The sequence below is a fragment of the Alligator mississippiensis genome, chromosome 12 (assembly GCF_030867095.1).
Source record: "Alligator mississippiensis isolate rAllMis1 chromosome 12, rAllMis1, whole genome shotgun sequence".
NCBI lineage: Eukaryota > Metazoa > Chordata > Crocodylia > Alligatoridae > Alligator > Alligator mississippiensis.
Genome location: NC_081835.1, coordinates 7622473 through 7638396, shown reverse-complemented (window position 1 = coordinate 7638396; position 15924 = coordinate 7622473). Strand labels below are relative to the sequence as shown.

Sequence of the window (15924 nt, the reverse complement as noted above, 5' to 3'; positions counted from 1 at the left end):
CCATTAAAGGCCCCGTTGCAAATCCAGCTCCACCTTAAGCATGGGAAACAGCACTTAGGAAGCCAATTTTCATTCTAGCTGTGTAAGTTGAGCCTACTGGTTAATGCACTGGTTAGCCTACTGGTTAATGCACTTGCACATGGAGCAGGAAACCCACGTTCTAGGCCCCTGTAGCCTAAGGAGTTTTGAACCTATAACTGCTTCCCAGTAAAGTGCCCTAACCATACCAGTGCAGGAGCTAAGTACGGCTGAGAGCACATTGCAGCTGTCCCTCTAGCTTTAGTTGTGTAAACCCTACAAACCTGCTTAACGTAGCAGTGGGATCTGTGGGTCAAATGTCAGCGAGGCCTTTAAGTCTTTTAATATCCAGCCATAGCAGATATCAAACTTACGGGTGGCCTGAAAAGCTTGTTAAGGAGACATGAGTCTAACTACAAGCCATGGCGAGTGAATGGGAAGTGAATGCGTAAGCTGTGCAAAGGAAGGGGCAACTTTAAATTTTTCCTTTCTTCTACCCCTCTCCCTGCCCCCATGGTATAAATCAAGCCTACTGCAGAGCCTGCTACACCCCCTTACTGAGTATAGGGTAAAGGGAAAAATGCATGCCATGCTGTCTTGGAAACTGCCCCAATGCCAGCTTCAACGTGTTTTTCAAGCCTAGTGCTCATTTCACCCATCTTGGCAGGCTGAGCAAGGAGAATGGGCCTGGTGATGTAAGCCGCTTTGTCAGCCCAAGCTGACAGTGAAGGGAGGGTGCCCCATTGCCACCCATAGTTATACCCCCGCCTCCCCCCAGACGTTCAGGTGGCAGCTACTGCAGTGACCATGCCAGGCATGCTGCATCTCTTCCTGACGTAGACATGTTCAGCCTGCAGCACTCTCCGACTTGTAGCTCTCTTGGGTATTAAAATTCACTTAAAAAGAAGTGTTTACGGAGGAAAATTGAAGTGCAAAATTGCTTACTTGGAAAAGTCCATATAAAACCCAGGGGAATGAGCATGATATTTGAAGACCTTGAGGATCTGACACATCACAAATGCAGACGTCTGTGTGCAGAACGGTTCCTCTACTGACATTCTGAAAATGTAAAATCAGCAGAGCTCGGGATGCAGATAAGCGTGGGGCTGACGAAGGCTGGCGGATGAGGAGCTCCATTTCGAGCATCTCGCGGCACGTGAGGACTGCCTGTCTTGGAAATAACACGGGGGCGAAAGACCACGCAGCCTGATCCTGCTGCAAAGAGGCAGTCGTCCTGCAGAGTCCCTGTTCTGCTCCGTATTCTCGCTGCCGCCCAAGCTTGGATTTAAACCCAATGACAAATGTTCAATCAACTAGGTGAAAACTTACTTCTGTTGGGGGACTTTCACCAAAGCTGGGGGAAATCCAAGGGAAAGACTTCCACTGCTATCAAGAGGGCTTTGGAGAGGGACCTTCCTCCCAGGCACTTTAAGTCTTGTGTGATGCTGATTTTTGGTTCAAAAGCATTGGACCAAAACACTTTGCTCAGTTCAGAATGGTTTGCGTGGAAAGGAAACTTTTCAGCTCCAAGCATAAAGTGGTCAAGTGCCTGTTTTTTTGACTGTGGGGGAGAAGGTGGGGGTGTAACAGTCCTCTGGGATCGCTGGTCGTATGTTTGCCCTGCAGACTCCAGGATATCAGAGCTTGGGTATGGGAAGCAGTCTAGCTGTGCCAGCGTGGAGCCAGTGTGAGCTAATTTTCCCAGCTAAAGTCCCTGACATGGCTTGTTTAAAGCTAGTTCTTGCAACTCAGGCTGCGTTGTAGACACAGCCTGGGCTTAGCCCCCGTTTCTGTACATGTGCAAGGCAATGTCAGCATAGCTAGCTAGCACTGGGCATTTGGGGGAGATAACAGCTCTGCACTGGTGTGACTCCGTTATGGGAGTGATCTAAAGTAAAGGGCCAGTAGAGAGCAGCCCCATTATACCCTTGTATTAATAAATCCCTATTTATTTCAAAGGCAGTGAATCTGTAAGCATTCGTCCCATTGTGGGGTGCCTTTAGTGCCTTGTTTTAAATGAGACCACAAGCTCTTTGAGACGGAGCCCTTGCTGTCTCCTGTGCTTGCACAGCATGCAGCCCAAAGAGCCTCCGATTCTGCTGATGTTCTTCAGGCACCAATGCATACAAATCATTAACAGCATCGCCGCCGTGCCTCCAAACACATGGCGCGCTCTTAGATGCTGAGGTTACCACGTTACATTAGGTATTGAATGTTTTATTAATCACCGGAGTGAACGAACACACAAAACTTACATAGCTCATTGGCAGGAAGGCAAGTTACGGCTGCCCCGAGGCTACAGTAATTTATGCGCCTTTCTTTTAATGTAGTGTGCGCTGAATTTTCCTGCAACTCGGCAAGATTTAGAGTCCTTTGGAAAGAGGTGCGTGTGTCTGGGCCTCTAGCTCGTGTTGTTTGAAGTATCCCATCTGATAGGTCCCTGTGATCTGTATTTATCTGCAAAGCGATGGAAGCTAAAAATCTCTCTCTGCCTATGCACAGGGTGTTTATGTGAAAGTGCACCCAGCTGGGTAGTGATAGGGGCCGGGAGTATGCAGCCAGGCTTTCACCCCAGGACTAAACAGGAGTGGACCCAGCACTTCTGTTCATCCGTCTCTCGTAGAAAGCGTTATCAATCATTTTTAAAAGAGAAGGGCGGATGCAAACTTGAAAACATCCCATCTCGCCCTTGCGTTAGCCGAGGCTGGTACCTTGCAAGGGCCGGGGAAAAGAGTGGCTTCCATAGCTCTGAAGACTTCAGCCGTGATTCAGAGAAGCTTGCTAATCAGAATTTGTGGAGCAGCTTCTGCGGCTCGCGTTGACTAGCCAAGCAGTTGTCCAATTTAAATCAGTCGGATTATTTGTGGAGTGAAGGCCTATCTGGCATGAATGAAGATGGGTGAATCTGGCTCTTAAAGTTTAATGGGAAGAACAGGACTGTGTGTAAATACATGAAAGCACTCAATTTATATACTTGGTGGTGGTAAATTAGTCCATTCATTTGTGTTATGGGGCGAAACCATTAGGCTTTTGTGAGTGTCTGAGCCCACACCTTATAAGCAGACCATGCACTCTACCTAGCCCATCCTCTTTCAGTACCTAAACTTCTTTGGCTTGTTTTACATTGGAGCATACGGTCCCATCTGGCCACTGTCCAAGGTGGATGGGGAGGTTGCTTAAAGAGAGAGGGACATGGAAAATACATCTGGCAAATGCTGGGTCCTATGGGGTTGGTTTTGGGGATCTCTTATCACCTGGCTTCATTATTTACAAGGGATTTGGACACTGTTCTTGCTCAAAAGAGTTATTTATCACCTGGGCCAGAGCAAAGGCTTTACATGGCATGTGGCCCAGGTTACTGCTCCTCAAGGAATTTATGTGGGAGGGAGAAAAGACAAAAGCGAGAGAGAAAGCAATATGAGAAGGGAGATAACACTGCACCAGCACACTGGAAGAGGCAGAGTTGTGCATTACTGGGGCCTAGCAGCACTGAGGATGCGCTCCCAGAGAGCCAAGACTTCACCTGCTATAGACACTGCTTTTCCAAACTCCCACAACATCCCTAGTAGGGCTGAGGCCTGGTATGTAGCTCCTTGCCCTCCCCCGGTTCTGACTCCCTCCTGGCTATTGGGCATCTCCCTGAGGGTTTGAGCAAGATCTTTCTTTGTCTGGGGATCCCCTGCTGTGCTTTTCTTAAGAAACTTTTGAAAGGGAAAAACAAATCTAACTGAAAAGCAATAAGCCACTTCCCACCCTGTTCCCTCTCCCCATCCAAGATCCACCCCAAAGTGACGAGTGAGTTTTCACTGAGGAATTTAAGATGACCCAAATTCATTTTGCGAACTCCAAGACTGCAAATATTGCATGGTTTTTAAAAATGCTGGGTTTGTTTTATTTGCCACTTGGTTTCTGAGTCTCTGGGCTTCATTGTGTTTTCAAGTTAAATCCCCCACAAATGAAAGCCAAGTTTCATGCAACCACTTGACTACAAGAGTTAGGGCTTCGTATCTTGAGCCTGTCTCGAGACATTCAGTTCAATTGTGAGAGTCAGTAGTACTGTCTTCAATAGCAAATGCTCACAAGTTAGTTTACTGGTAATCCACTCTTTCTTCCAGATGTTTGATGTTACTATGTATTGTGCTGTAAAGAGAAGACTGGGACTCAAGAGCTAGCAGCAATGTTGAGTCAGAGAAACAAGAAACCAAGGAAATGAAGGTACTTTTATAAACTCTGACATGGGTGGATGAGAGTAGAGACATTTTCTACACTTACACACCCAAAAGTCTGTTGTTTAAACTTTGTAAACTCAAAAGTGTTTATTCTCTGCCCGTGGACTAGCAGTAGAAATGCCTTTGTTTTCAGCTACCCCTCTCCCTAAATCACCCACCGGACATGCTCTTAGATATTAGGGAAGGGTCATAAATCAGTCAGCAAAATGCCTGAGTTAGAGCCCATCGGCTTAAGAAGGAAAAACTCCAACTGGTGCTTTCTCTTGTGGGTCCTTCCTAGTTTTCTTCCCACACTGACCTTCTGGACATTGTACAAAGCCCATCTATTTTTCTATGCATCGGTGTGGAAGAAGATGTACTTAAACCACACTTCTATAGTTGTCCTCTCCTGTAGAGAACTGTTACAGCTTTAGGCTTGCAGCTGTGCATCCTAGAACCACCTAAATGTATTTGGGTACCTAATGTCCATTGATATCAGACGTTAGAGACTCATGAGGTTCATGAACACCGTGCTTATAGACCCAGAGCTCCCAGGTTCAATAGCTCCAACAGCATCCCATGTTGCTGGGTGTAATATGGGCATTTGGTATTTGTGGGTAGATTGAATTATATGGCAGCACCTCTGTTTTTCAGTGACTGTTTCTTGGCTTGGAGGCACAGGAACAGTCCTGATTTAACGTGCATTGGAGGTAACTGGACACCTGGATAATTGCATCTGTGTGGCTAGATTTTAAAATCAAATGTCTAAAAAATGCATACACAGTAATGGAGCGTCTGGCGATACTCATATTCCAGATGCTTAGGATTTTAAACAAAGCCAATGACAGCGATGACATCATTTAGGTCAGGATGCCTTTCAGAGTCCAGGATGATGAGGGTCCCAGTGGTGTGGTGAGGGATTCAAACTGGGTGGTAAATAGTTGGGGGGGCATCTAAGATGGTACCCTCACGCTTTGCAGTCCCCTGCCCTCCTGCCTGCTTCATCATTCTCCCTGTGAAGTTTCCATTTGTTAAGGACCCAGAAGGGGGTGGGTAGAGTTACCTGACTTCCTAACTTTGGTTCATTAACTTTTGATTCCATTTTCCCCTCATTTACAAGTCTTGATCTCTAGGCACGTATCTGCAGACCTTTGGGGGTTAATCCAGTCTGCCTCCTCTCCTGTACCCCTTTTAAAGCCATTTCATAGAACAGTCTGAGTGCAACTTTTTGTTATCACGGGCAACTTAAGGAAAAGGCCACTATACAGCAAGGGCCAAAGACCTCCTGGAAACCTGTGCCACCTTGAGATCAGCATCACTTTATTTAATAAGGACAAATCTACAAACACCGTCCTGTCCCAATAGGCCTTAAAGGTCTGCTAGCACTTAAGCTATGCTGAGTTACAGAATGTTGCCCTCCAAAACTGGAGGGATTATATGACTTAAAAGAGCCCGTGTGTTGTATTTTAATGCTCTCGTACCTCCAGCTATTGCAATTGTTATGCATTTGTGTTCCTCTCCGAATCCTGATGATCTCTTGGTAATGACTGGTGGCCATGAGTGGGTGGTAATGACTGATGGCCATGAGTGGGTGGTAATGACTGGTGGCCATGAGTGGGTGGTAATGACTGGTGGCCATGAGTTCCACAGACCAGCTTCATGTTGCATGGGAGAAAAAAACCCAAACTTTCCTTTGATCAGTGTTTCGATTTTCTTCCTTTCAAGTTGGTTGGATGGATACCCCTTTGTTTCTGTATTCTGAGAAAGGGTGGACTGACTATGTATGCTTGATCAACCTTCTTTCTGCTGTTTGCTAATTTGCGCACAGTTAGTGTTTAATGTACCTGCAGATGTAATTTGTGTGAAGCTTTTAGTTAAGGGTGGGGGTGCATTCATGGCTGTGGATATATTTTTCAAAAGTGCCTATTGCAAATCAGTGGGATTTAAGCTACAATGTCAGTTGGATGCTTTTGAAAGCACCTTGTGTAGGTGTGTATGCTATTCCTATTTCATTCAGTATAGGTACAGATTTGTTCCCTTTCTTCCTTCCTTCTCCCAAACCACCCTCGAGTGTTTGATTTCCTTCCCTCTCATACGGCTCTGCTCCTCTCGGGTCTGCTTTGGGTTTCTTCCTAAGTAAGGTTTTTTTTTGGGGGGGGGGGGGGGGGGTATTTTTACAGTGCGTTTCACACAGTCATGTCACTTTGATCTCGCACTGATTTCCCAGGCGTACATGGCCACCCACCGCTCCCATTCAGCACGAGTGAAAAGAAATGTTTTTATGTTCTAGCCAGCCGCAATCGCCTCTTGTGCTGCTGTATGCAGAGGCCAAAGAGAGCTTGTCTGGCATCAGCGCCAGCCTCAGCCGAGCCAGTGAAAATGCAAGATTTTCATCGTGTCAGATAGTGGCGGGTGGCTTCCAGCTAGCCAGAGAAAAACCTATTGCTGTGCATCAGAGGTGCAAATCTTAGCTGCGTGGTGGGTGAGGAGAACAGCTGCCCTTGCTCTGGAGAATAAGGAAGGGCTGCTCTAAGCAGTGCTGGCAGGGAGGGAGCTCAGAAACCTTGGGATTATCTCCCGAGCTGGCCAATGGTTTTTAGTCCGTTTGTCCTTTGTCAGGCGATACAAAGCTTGTAGGCCCAATGGGAATTCTTGCCAACATGTCTATCTATGTTCATCAAAAAAGCCAAAGTCCTGAATTTGTTTTAAATTAAAAATATATGTGTTTTTAATAGAGCAGCTGAAGCCCCAAAGAGCCAATTGGATGGTAGCATACATACACTTTCATTCACGGGCACAGGGAAGATAATTTCCCAGGCAGCCCTAATTGTTGCCTCTCTGCCTCAGCCCCTGGCTGCCTAATTCTGGATGCACGATCCCCAAGCTCCCATAGTGACTGGAGGTGGATTCAGTCTCAGGAACCAGTTGGTGCCTCAGCAGAGAGATTTAGGTGATGTGGGTTAGATCTTGATGAAGTGAAGGGACCTATGATGTAGGGAGGGCTATGTCGCATCCTGTACGGGTTTCTCCCCATGGAACAGCCATTGTCTTTTCATGTCTATGCCACATTGGACCATTTTGTTATATGTGCTTGTGCTTGCTTATTGTACTTGAGATCTTCCATTGTGCATGTACCTTGGAGCAGCATTGCATTGCAGCAGGTGTTGCATAGTCTGTGCCGCAGTCACAGGTGGTTGAACCAGTGGTATAGCCCCACTTCTTCATTAGTTCCTTGGAGCATGCAGCTCTAGCACATAGGTGGTTGAGACATCGCCACCTTTGCCATGGTTTGTCAACACCTCGTAGTAAGCACTCAGCTCCTGCAAAGTCCTTTTTTTTTTTTTTCCCACAGTCAGGTATTGTTTTTCAGTCTCTTGTTCCACATCTGTAGTCATGCCCCAGAGCAGTGATTCTCAGCCAGGTGCTGTGGTACCATGGGGTGCCTTGAGATCCTTTCAAGGGTGCCACAGGGTGCCATGCCATGTCAGCATTGTTAGGTGTGCAAACCAGATTCCCAAGATAAAACCAGCAATTTTAACATGCCGTTTAACATCCTGGCCTGTTGTGGTCTTTCTGAGTTCTTCGCAACAAAAATAATTGCTCTAGTATTTTTGTGTAGTCTGAAAAGGAGGGAAAACTAATAGCTGGCATTTTCCAAGGTGGACATTGCATCTAAAGAGGGGTGCCCCAAGTCTAAAAAGGGTGAGAACCAGTGCCCTAGAGCTTCCAGTCCTCACAGTGTGGCTTAAACAGCATCCTCTGTGGCATGCATCATGGACAGTGAATAACCATGCTGGCAGGGTATCTGCGGAGGTCGATTTGATTGCAACGTGAATCAGACCTGATTGTGGATCAGCTTCTTTCAAGGGAGCAACCTGTAAGGTCCTGCCATTCTCCCACCTGCCTACAGGAAAACCACCCATGTTGCAAAGGGCTTGAATACTCCCATGGGTGGGACAGCTGGGGAGGGAAAGCAAGTCTGCTCTCAGGCCGGAGCTAAAACGCAGGCTGTTCATGGGAAGGGGTACAACTGAGCCCGCTCCTGGCTGACACCTGTCAACCTGCAGTTGTGGGGAGTGAGTGACTGTCAATCCAGCCCCCTCTTATTAAAAACCAAGGATCTGCCTATTTGAAGTTTGGCATTTAAGCCAGTTATTAAACAGCTTTCTGTCCCCGGTGTTAAATATCTGGGCACTGGCACGCAGTAGAGATGGAAGTATTTCTAAGGCGGTGGAGAGCTCTCAGTGGTGGGCTCCAGCAGCAAGCCTTAAAGTAAATAGCTTTAGTAAACTAGTTTGGCTCTTGTGGATCTGATTCACAGGCCATAAAAGTCAGCGGAAAGAGTCCCATTGGTTTCAATGGGCTTTGACGTTGACCCAACAGAGCTGGGGGGGGGTCATGGCTGGTAATCCAATCTAAAGTGATATGGGTTTGCATTTAAACTGGGCTAAAGCAGCAGGATCCAGTGAGAAACTGTTTGGTGGCCAAAACTAGGAAGCCCTGGCAGTCGCCCTCGGGGAGCTGTCTCCATCCATGCTCCGGCGGATCGCGTTGCCAGGCCCCCGGCCGTTCCCAGATACTCTCTCAGGTCAGCCCAGCACCACCTGTCTCTGAATGCCCATCAGTGCCCATGGAAAGGGAAGGGAGGAGCTGTTGCCCTCATCTTATTTCCTAGCATCTTTCTGCCCACCTGCCACCTCTGTCCTCCGAGTACAGGATTCCCTGCATCCTCCTGGGAAAGGCGCTCCAACTTTCCACTTTAAAGCCAGTCTCCTTAGTTATGATGTCCCTTTTGGGGTCTGGCATTTGGTGTGGTTCTAGCACGGGTCAGGCTCCCTCTTATTTTAACTGGATGTTCACTTGAACTAAAACCGGCCCCAGCACCTTCCAGCTTATGTTGCAGTGGAGGCAGAGATGGCTTCTCTCTCTCTAGATGGGGTCAAAACCTTGCTTTAAGGTGTTAAAAAATTAGGATCCCACAGCTCATGTTAACTCTCCTCCTTTGTCTGCCCCTGCTCTTGGTCCATCCAAGAAATGCAGTTGTCCAGAGTTGCTGGAAGTGAAGCATTTCCTAATAGGTAACTTATTTCAGTGCCGTTCCAAAGGCAACTGCCCCAGGAATGCTGGAAAGTTTCAGGGGATTTTAATAAATACAAAAATGTAAAACCAGTCCAGACATGCTAGCTCCTGCCAACTCTCCTTCCCTCTCGTGTAGGATACGTATCATAGGTTTGTTATAGCAGCAGAAGAAACAGCAAAGCAGGACGCAACGATGAAGGGAAAGAAGCCACCATCCTGCTCCCAATTTCTAACAACCCCCTTTCAATAGCCCACACTGTAGCACCCGGTCCTGCCCCCAGCAACAGGCCAAGTTTTCCCACAGGAAGCGCCCTCGGGATTAAAATGCTGCGATTTTATATGGAGCGTGTTTGTTTCTATGATCACCAATGAACACAATGGCTGAGTCAATCACTTGTCAGAGAGGGCTCATTATAGCCAGTGTAGACAAGAAAACTGGTAGTCGATAGCACACTGTGCTCAGTGGGGTGCGTGGTACAGGAAAACTCACTCTTTTATTGCCTCTGTACTGCAGCATTCTCCCTGCTCGTATTGATGGAGTATGCGTAACTGCCGGCATTTAAAGGTTATGGCTGCACCTGGGAGGAGAAGTAAAAGGTGGTCATCAGCCCATGCATGGGCTTCGGGGACATGTCGGGGCTTAGGGGCTCCACCAAGTGTTGTCACATAGCGCTGACTTTCCTTCTGGGATGTGGAGAGCGCATGCAGATGCTGCAGGTGGGTGCAGGCTGTCTTCCTGTCCCTCTTGCAGCCAAAATGAGCACCCTCAAATCTTGGATCCATGCTGACATCCTCATTGTGGGGCACTGGAAGGTCTCCCTGATTCATATATAACTTGTTCACAGTTGCACCCTCCGTTTTCACCTGGCCTGCTCCAGCACAAAGAGACCCACAAGGTCCACCTGTGTCCGGCAGCCCCATGAAAGAATCCCCCCTTCTATTAACTATGTCTCTCTCCTGCTTTAAGAGAAGGATGTGGTTGGTTACTATGGTATTTAAACATGGCTCCCGTCTCCAAAGCAACCTTTGTAATCGGGTTGTGCCTGTGTTATAATGTTATGGAGTTGTTGCAGCGTCAGAAGCTGATTTCTCCGTTGTCCCGCCTGCTGTCTGCTCTCGCACATCACTGTAGGACCCACACGATGTGCTGCCTTTTGCCTTACCCCTAATGTATATGAGTGCACCAAGTGCAAGGCAGTAGACACTCAGGCCCTTGTTCTTTTGGGGTTTTGCCTCAGGAGATCTGCTTTGGCTCTCATTCCTACCAAAGGAGGTTTATTAACACTGCCCCCACTTTCCCAATGGCAGGAGGCTGTGATGTTGCGTGACGGCGAGGTAACAGGATGCCCAGGTCCTTTCGCACTAGTGAGGCTGAACTGTGCTGTATCACGGTGAGGGGTGTCCCAGGATGTACCAGATCTCTGGGGTGCTCCGTCTCACTGTCTTTGGATGTTGGCATGCTCTCTCTCCAGGGTGGACAGATTTGCCTTTCTGAGAACCAAAGTATCCCTTACCTGTCAGAGGTGAAATGATGCTTCTGCAGTCCTCAGGGCCACAAATGCCAGTGCCCCTAAACAGGAGCCATGGTCAAAACTTGCCTCTGAACATGGCTGTAGCTTCCACCTTTCTGCCTTGGTCCTTATTTCTACCACAAGAGGTTTATTAACCGCCTTCTGACTTTCCCAGTGGTCACCTCTGACTCTCCCAGCAACCCAAGGTGAGGTGAACTGCTCTTGGCTGGCCCTTGTTCTACTTTGCAAAGGCAGAATATGCAGCACAGGTTAATTTGCTGCAAAGATTGCAAGAGTTGTCTGCCTGTGCCTGTCCTTTTCCTGATCTAGTTCCCTGCAGAGGGGATCTAATACTGTTGCAGAGAAGGGGGGCTTTGGTTTGGTCCCTTCCTTTCCAAATGTGCCAGCGCCTCTCTGGAGTGCAGCTAAAACGGAGCGAGAACAGTCCAGGCAGTGGGAACCAAATGGGATCCCACACAGCCTGGTTCCAGGACTGGAGAAATGGGAAGGAAGGAGTTGTGTTTTTACCAGTATTAACCTTGCTCAGAGCTGGAGGACCACAGCTTTACTTTCCCCATACCTACGCGTGCGGAAACCCAGCCATTTTGACGTTCCTGGCTGCGAATCCTGCCCTCGGTAAATGCATTTGATGCTGATACAAGGTCTCTTGGCTGTCTGTGCTCATGCCCGTCTGTTCAGCTGGCACTGTGCCCATGCACAAGATGGCATGCTATATTTGCTGAGGCATATTTGCCAGCCGGACCAGATGTTTTCAGCAGGAAAATGGAAAGGGGAAAGTGGGGTCCCTCTTTAAATACCAACTCCTTGGGCAATGTCACAGGACAGGGTACAAAGAGGCCCTTCATCACCACCACCTTGCCATCAGCTCACTGCCCCATGCCAAAATCCTGTATGTTAATGGTGCCTGCCAGAGCAGCTGCTGCTGCTGTCTCATTTCCATATTGAGCTGCTGTAATGTGCTGGCTTAGTGTATCTATTGGCAGGGCCACAAAGAGAATAGGAGCCTACTTCTGCTACCGGCTAAGAGTTACTTGTTGAGCTCAAGTGCTGCAGGGCCGTGCTTTGGTGCTAAAGGGTCCTGCCCCTGCAGTTGACCTGTAACGGGGGGTTGCTTTTAAGGGCTGCCTTGTATATGTGCTGTGACCTGTGGAGAGGGAGCATATGATACACGGCTGAATGAACAGATTTCCCCTTTCTGCCGGTGTCTGAGCGAATGCCAGCACACAAGCTTCGAGCCTTGTGGAGCAGCTCCAGCAGGTACTGTACCTTTGACAACCTTCCCTTCCTCTGGCAGATGGCACTGGCTGCTAGCAGGTACCAGCAGGAAATTAGAGCATCCCACCTTCTCCTCCCCAAGCCAGCTTCGCTCTGCTGGCCAGAGAGCATCCGGGGACCCACAGCCCGGGCAGCTTGCTCCATGCTGAAAGGGCAAAGGCTACTCCTGGTGGGGGCTGTGGGTCAAGTCCCAGTCTACCCTTACATGTGCCAGGCTCCCTGGCTGGTCCATTGTGGTTGGCAGCCAGACTCCCTGGAGCGCTTAAGTGCTCCTGACTGGAGGCAGGTTTTCCAGCCAGGCCCCACTCCCTGTGAAGCCGGCAGTGCTCCAGGTCTCCACTTCCAGCCTGCTGGAAGGGAGGTAAAGGAGGAGGGGAGTTTGGTTTCTCTCCAGGTGGCAACCCCTGTGGTGGGTGCCTGGCACAGATCTCATCTTGCTCTGTCCTCCTGGAAAGAGCCACTGCTTTCCTAACAGTGTGACTGCTCTGGGAAATGATCCGTGTAGGCAGCTCTGAGCCACCCCCCTGCAGCTTGTCTCTGAGCACCATAAGGGAACCTGAGAGCTTTTGCATTTAGCCAGCAGGCGATTAGCAATGCCACCCAGGTCCCTTCATCCCACGCTGGCCTTTGCAGAACGAGATGGAAACAGTGCCAGTGGGGGTGCCCACTAAAGACATCACCCAGCACATCAGCTGGGCTCCCCCCAGGTCCACAGCAGCCCAGGCAGAGTGCTTCCTCTGCTCTGCTGCCTCTCCTCTCATCTCAACTCAGCCAGCCCCTGGGAGCTTAGACAGGGAGGGCTTGCAAACATAGGCCCGAACTGCGGAGCGGAGAACTGGTTGTGATCTGAATGCTGGTCTAACAGATGAGCTGTGCTTTCCAGGGGAAGTGCTGCTTGTCAAACCGCAGGAGAGTGATGCTTCCCTTGCACCAGGCTGATTCAGGGCAGCAAAAGAGGAAGCGGAGAGTGACGGGATGAGAAAGCTCTCCCCTCTGCTGGCCCGGGGCTCTGGACCAAGACAGAGCACTGAGTGTAAAAGTATGGTGTAAAGGTATAGCACGCTGAACAATATTACCTCCCCAGGTAAATGACTTGTCCAAAGAGGTGACAAAAGGGATTAGACCCCCAGCTTGTGGCTTGTACCCTCAGCCACCCTGAGGGTGAATTCTTGATGGGAAGTTGCTTATGTTTGCTGCAGCATCCAGAGGCCTGGACAAGGATGGTTTTCCTCTGATAATGCCAAGTACCTTGAGAGTCTTTTAAAGTAAGCAAAAAGTTACTAATAAGTGCTAGGGATGCTTTGAACAGATAGCGCTGGTGGAATTTATTGTGAGCGGATGCAGCAGGATTGACCGTGTATAATTATAGCGCGCTGGATTCTGTTTGTTTAAAAGAAACGGGCCTAAGCTCTGTTTTTATCATCAGGCTTGAACTGGCACCAGCAAAGAGAATCTGCCTGCCTCTGGCTTGCTTTTTGGGCTCAAAACATCCATTTATCCAATACAGACATGTGCACATGCTCAGAAAGTGAATCTGCTAGATCATAGAGTTTTTTTCCTTGGGTAAAACTTCCTCTTAACATGTGCACAAAAACAGCTCCATCACTCAAACACAAAGTAAAGAATTAAAACTTGCCTTTCATAACTCCTAGCCCCCAAGTAACTTGATTTTTGGGATATCACTTCACCGAATATACATTTTTTTTTTTTTTTATAGCAAAACTATAATATTTCCCTCAAAATGTGGTGCCAGTATATTTACCACTAGGGCTGACTTGAACACTAAGCTGCAGTGGACAGCATCTGTGCAATTCTAATTAAACAGTTCAGTGCTTATGCAAACTCATAGTGAGACTCTATAGTGAGTTTGAACTCTGGAAAATAGTGTCTCAGGGCTCAGGGGAGAACAACCTGCATTTTTATCACAGCTGGCTGGCTGGATTTGTGAATGTTGTCATCTGATAATTTACCAGTTTCCACAATACATGTGTGATCTAACTGCCCCCCTCCCCAGTGTCCCTCTTGAGATCTCTATTGATTTAGATGCTCCATTAAATATAATTGGATTTTTAAACTTTTTTTTTTCCTTTTAGACACATGGAATGAATATATGGGTTGTTGGTTTCCAAAGGGATAATGTTTTCTTGAGGGGAAAAATTGCTGCTCTTTCTTATCTCTCGGCGTTAGCTTAAGCAGACTTGTTCGGACTAACTTTGATCCGTTTGGACATTGTGCAGTTGAATTTTTTTTAGTAGGTTTAGCTAGGAAACAAGGACTCTTGCCGTGCGCAATATTATGAGGTTTTGAAATGTGCTTTTATTTCAATATGGGGAGATTTTGAAACGTTTGATTAAAAAATCATATGAGAGAGAAGAGACTCGTGTCTGTCTTACTGTGTGAGACAGAGAGAGATCCACTTCATGACGAATGGCTGGTAGCCTGATGCTCAGAGTGCTCCACTAATACATAGGAAATAGGTTCGAGCTCCTGACCCAGTATCATGTCTTGGGAGTGGTGTCCTAGCCATCAGGGTACTGGTTATTTTGGGACAGGCTCCTTTCTCACCAGCAGTTTCATGCTGGACCCTAGAATACCGCCCAATGGAAGTTTTAATCCAACTTGATCCACTTCCGCAAAGTGTTTTGGGTCTATGGGCAAAAGATTTTTTTCAGCACTCCAGTGTTAAGGAGCTCTTGATTTACAAAAGTTAGACTATGTAGAAGAATAGAATAGAGGTGATGGAGCGAAGAAAAGATCTTTTGAGGAAAAAACATGCAGTAGTGAAAAAGCCAGTGGAAATCCTGCAGGATGTAAAACAAATGCAGAGGGACTCCCTGGTGACTGGAGGCCATTCATTGAAAGTTTGACATGAAGACTTAACTTCAGACAACCAGGAGGAGAGAGTGTGTGTGTGTGTGTGTGTGTGTGTGTGTGTGTGTGTTTATCTGTTTGGTTTGTTTTCTTGATCAAAAACACGTCGCATCTGTCTGAAGTGGCCAGGGAAAAGCTCAAGTCCTGTCTGTTCCCTGTACAAAGAAAGTCTGTCTGAGATTAAGGGAAAAAGAGATTCTTATGGGCAATATGACTGATAATCAAGTATTGGCACTTTAAGCCTCAAGATATATTTAATTAGATTAAAGTTTTCAGTTCATTCCCACGCATCCTTCTCCAATCCTAATGAATCCTCGCTATATTCCTTTTTAAAGCGTTTGACCTCATCTCGTACATCCTTTACACTAGCAAAATCCCTACAGTCTCCAGTAGGATGTCTGTCTACATCAAAAGCATGTGTTCAGGCCCTCGAGCAGTGGGAGGAAAGGGAGAAGGAAAGGACGGATGTCATCCCTTGGTGTCTGACAGACCACTGGATGCATGAAATCCCACTGCATTGCTACAAAGACATGGGGAATTTCTGCTTCCTAAAATTTCTGCATAGAATCGATGTCCCCTCTTGAGGTCTGGAAACAGTCTTAAGGGACACGGATGCTAGTGTTTTCCAGTCACTCTCAGAAGAACAGGCATCTTGTTTTCTCCGGCAGAGGAAAAGAAAGGTCACGGGCAGAAAACTCCCACTGAAATGTGGAGGAGGAGAGATTCTCTTACTAATTCTCATAATGAGGTCTGGAAATCACCCCCAAGCCGGGCTGCACAATCAGAGCAGACCAAAGTTCAACGCCAAGGTATATAATGGATAGGTCTATTGACCCTTGATGTCTACACTGTACTGAGCCAGTACACGGGGGCTGAGGCTGCGGTAGGTTTGGGATCAAGCGAGGGTGGGTGTCTGGTGGCCGTTCCAGCCTGGTTTCCTT

The 15924-nt window shown here is 47.7% G+C and overlaps 1 long non-coding RNA gene across 2 annotated transcripts in view; it reads left to right on the top strand.

The window, feature by feature from the left end:
* The window catches only part of LOC132244510 (uncharacterized), a 166580-nt gene that overhangs the window by 15273 nt on the left and 135383 nt on the right, over positions 1-15924 (top strand). For both annotated transcript variants that reach the window (XR_009456031.1, XR_009456030.1), the window contains exon 2: positions 4134-4233. This is a non-coding gene — a long non-coding RNA (uncharacterized LOC132244510). The remainder of the gene's footprint in view (positions 1-4133; positions 4234-15924) is intronic.